A 4,508-nucleotide genomic window follows, 5' to 3' on the forward strand; every position below is an offset into this window, starting at 1 on the left:
TTTCTCCACATTTTCCCAAAGCCAAAACTCTGAGGCCTTTCCTCATTACAGAAGGTAATAACTAAACCTTGAGCGTGTATCCTTCCAAATGGAAGAAGTTAGTTGTCTACTTAGAAGTCAACTTTGACACTTCCCTCTCCCTCAACCCCAACATCCAATTCATCAGCAATCTCCAGAATTCTACCTCCAAAATGCATTTGAAACAGTCCAATTTTCTCCATATCGACCCTAATCTAACAAGTATCATCTCTGGCTGAAATTATTATAGCATGCTAACTGATTTTCACCCAACCACTAGTTCATTCCCACAATACTTTAAACCAAATGTAAATTCTGCAATGGCGGGTCATTGCAATTAAGAAAAACTCCAATTAATTTACAGTGAGCTACAAGGTGCTGCAAAATTTGACCCCTGCCCACCTTCCAAACTTCCCCTCATGCCAGTTTCACCCTTGCTCACCATATTTCAGCCTTCGAAAGTATTTCTCCTTGCTAACTTTCCCTTCGGAGCTCCTCCATCCACATGAAACTCTCTTTTCTCAGCTTTTACATGACTGGCGCAATTCAAATGTCATTTCTCAGTTTGAATGTCACTCCTCAGTGAGTCACTCTCATTTTCCCTAGCCTCAGTCCTTCTTCATCCATTCTTTCCTTGCTTCCTAGTACTTGTGAAAATTTGCTACTATTTTAGTGGTTTACTTTTTGTTCTTTGGCTATCCCACGCATTTGACTCTAAGCTCCACAAGCGCAAAAGCTAATGTCTGTTTTTTGTCTGTGGAATGCATGTGTTTACTGTACTCTCTGGCTCATGTTCTCTACTCTCAGTGCTGTAATAAGACATTTTGAGTCCCTAAGCACTGTAAAAATTATAAAAAGTATGGTGCTTCCCATAAATAACGAAAAATAAAAACTACAGTTACAATAAAACTTATACTGAAATCAAACTGGCTTTTATTTGTAGAATTTCTGAATTGTAAAATTCTGGGAAAGGTCATTGAAACAAAAGTTTTCCCATTTCTTTGGTGTCCCTGATTTTTTGGTAACCTAGGCCCACGTGTTATCTGCCACGGTAATATACAACTCTCCAGGACCTGAAAGGGAAAAACTGCTTCTCATTTTAGCTTCAGAGCAAAGGTTTGTATTATCATGTAAATCTTACTTAATAAATCTGTAATGGAGCAGTGGTTGCTGCAAACATTATAACTCTTTTTGTACTGTTAGAAGAATTAATCCTCTGGCCTGGTTTCATTCATTCTTATCTCACACAGCTTGTCAGCTCCATAGCTATTGACAAGCCCTAATCCCCTAAGTAAATTAACAGAAGAAAAATGGAGGGAAGAAGTTGTGTGTTTATGTGTGTTGGGAGATGGAGAAGGCAGATTATTTTGACAAACAGGTAGGTGGCACATAATGGGTACCATGTTCTGTGCTAGGAATTAGGATTAAACAACATTTGAGCAGCATGCCATGTTCTTTAGCATATCAGGACCTACAGGCATATTCCAAACCACCTGCTTCCACTTCACCCCACAATCTCTCCAGTAATATCTTCCTTGGGATTCCAAGCTACATTGTATTTTTCTTTTATCTGCTGTCAGAGCTGCCTGATTTTCTCCATTGTAGTGCTCAACATAATTTATTTTAAGTAATTATGTAACCTCTCTTTCCTCTTAGACCATAAGCTCCATGAGGGGAGTTCTCATGCTTTCTGACTCACGGCTACATCTCTGATACTTAGTAACAGCACACAATAGCAAGTAGCAATAAACATTTCTTAGATTAAGTAACAATAAGTAAATGAATGAAATTTAACCTTGACCTCAAATGGCTTGCACTAAAATAAGAGAGAAAGACAAAGAAAAGAATATTTTCCTTTCACCACCATAAGTGTAGTTAAGATGCATCACGGTACAATGGAAACACTAGCTTCAATGCTAATCCTGGTATCAGTAAAGATGCACTGAAGGAGGTAATGGATAAGTTTTAAATGTTGAAGAATTGAGGCAAAAAAGGAACCTCAAGTGATAATAGACTGAGCAAACACCGAAGTGTCTACCTGCTATGCAGGAAGTCATCTGTCAGATCATTGGCCATAAGAGTGTAGAGTTCATAGGAGAGTTCTTCTAATATATTTGTGTACTGAAACTATTGATAAAGGACATACAATGAAGTCAGAATGAGATCCTTGTTCTTAGAAAATGCAAGAAGATCCTTACTGCTTACATTTAATGTTCTCTGTAAATATATAATATATTAATAATCTCTTATAAAGGAGGCAGAAGATAAACAACAGTCACTTATCAATGCCTTTGTTTTTGCCTTCTTTTTGGGGAAATCAGACTTTTGATTAAGTGTGACATAAGTATCTTCAGAATTCTTCATTATCTGTTAACAGCTGGTCTGCAGCCATAACAGCAAGCTTTTAGAATAATCCCAAGTGATCTGAGTGATTTGGAAACATCCAGAAAAATGTGCTAGGCATAACCATAGTTAATAACATTGTGTTTATAAGAATATTGATTTTTGTTTTATCATTTATTACATGCCAGGTGCTCCTTAACATTTTGCACACACAAAATTCAAAAACAACTCAATAGGACCACAGACTTTCAACAACCCGGGGAGTCACCTTGGAAGCAGATCCCTGAACTCAGTCAAGACTTCCATTGAGACTGCAGCCACAGCCACCTGTTTAACTACAACCTCATGAGACTTTGAGCCAGAAGCTGTGAGCTAAGCCACTCCCAGATTTCTGCACCACAAGCGCTATCAGATAATACTAAATGATATTTCACAGTGCAAACAAATCACACAGAACAGTAACTAAGTGGGGTAGGTACTGCTATCATGTCATACAGACAAACTGAGCCATAAAGAAATAAAACAACTTGTCCAAGGTCACTCAGAAGAGAAATGGTAAAGCCTGGACTCAATCAGCAAGTCTGTCTCCAGAGCCCACACTTTGCAGCTTCCTCCCATTATGCTGTATTATCTCCTGAGATTGTAATGCCACTTTGGAGCCAAGACCTGTACCCTGTGCTTTTTCAGACATCTCACAGAATTCAGAAGTCAAAGTTGGAAAAGTCCCAGGAGAGGCAGACAGTTTGGTCACAATTCATACTATTCTTAGAAGAAAATTAGTGTTTCCCAAAAAACACCATGCCTACCCACTGAGGATATGTTAGATAACTTCAGACATGACTAGGATATGTTAGATGACTTTCAACAGGTTAGATGATTTCATACATGAGCAAACATTTTTACTTTAATAACTACGTATTTTTAAAATCCATGTCAGATAAACATTATGTTAATATGCATGTGTGCTAAATAAGGTAATTAGTATAAGTATCTCAGAACTTAATTGTGAGAAATATCAACAGTATATATCTGAACAAATTATACTATTATAAATTACAGAACCATGATTCAATGCAGAAAGTTGTTCCTTTATTGATTTACTGGTTTATTCTTTGGCAAATATTTATGGGCACCTAATATAGCCCAGACACTAGTCACACACACAAAAAATAAAAATCCCTGCCCTCTCACAGTTTACATTCTAACAGGGAGAAATGAATAAAGAAATTTAATAACACACAAAAGAATACAGTATATTACTAATATATAATATAGTAGTAATGCTATACATATTATAGTATAGCATACCACATTAAACTATGCTATATTATATAACATACTGTATTACATTATCATATAGTATATTATTATTAATTTTATATATAGTATATAGAAAAACAGAGCATGGTAAGAGAGGGGATGGTAAAAGAGGGGTGTGATTTTTTTTTCTTTTTAAATTAAAAATTATTATAAATAAAGTTGAAGTCTTTGTTTTACTAAAAAAATTAAGAATTTGTTTTCATTTCCTTCCTATGGGTCCATCATCTCTCTCACTCTCTTTTTTTTTTTTTTTGAGATGGAGTTTTGGTCTTGTTGCCCAGGCTGGAGTGCAAATGGTGTGACCTCAGCTCACTGCAATCTCCGCTTTCCGGTTTCAAGTGATGCTCCTGCCTCGCCCTCCCAAGTAGCTGGGATTACAGGAGCCCGCCACCACACCCAGCTAATTTTTGTATTTTTAGTAGAGCCGGGTTTTCACCATGTTGGCCAGGCTGATCTTGAACTCCTGACCTTGTAATCCACCTGCTTCAGCCTCCCAAAGTGTTGGGATTACAGGCGTGAGCCACTGGGCCTGGACCATCATCTTTACCATGTCAATTTTCATTTATGTTCTGCTGAAGTCAGAGACAAATTTCACTTAAAAATGAATAAATAACAAATTAAATAAATCATAAATAATTGCAATAAATAAGGGAAAACTATTATTAAATAATGATAACAGTGCTACCTGGATGTGACCAAAAAGAAATAAGAAAGTCGTATTTGAATGGTTAAATTGGAGACTTCTTCAAATAGGAAATACCAAACTTTTCTCTCCACCGATTGCCTCCTTTTTTTTTTTTTTTTTTTTTTTTTTTTTTTTTTTTTTG

General features: G+C 36.4%; 1 long non-coding RNA gene across 1 annotated transcript in view; it reads right to left on the bottom strand.

Annotated features, from left to right (window-relative positions):
* Positions 1 to 4,171: 4,171 nt before the first annotated feature.
* Positions 4,172 to 4,508, bottom strand: part of LOC116531679 — a 2,602-nt gene continuing 2,265 nt past the window's right edge. The window contains exon 4 of the long non-coding RNA XR_004260516.1: positions 4,172 to 4,250. This is a non-coding gene — a long non-coding RNA (uncharacterized LOC116531679). The remainder of the gene's footprint in view (positions 4,251 to 4,508) is intronic.

The sequence above is a fragment of the Sapajus apella genome, unplaced genomic scaffold (genome assembly GCF_009761245.1).
Source record: "Sapajus apella isolate SASKATOON/1434 unplaced genomic scaffold, GSC_monkey_1.0 scaffold71, whole genome shotgun sequence".
NCBI classification, from domain to species: Eukaryota; Metazoa; Chordata; class Mammalia; order Primates; family Cebidae; genus Sapajus; species Sapajus apella.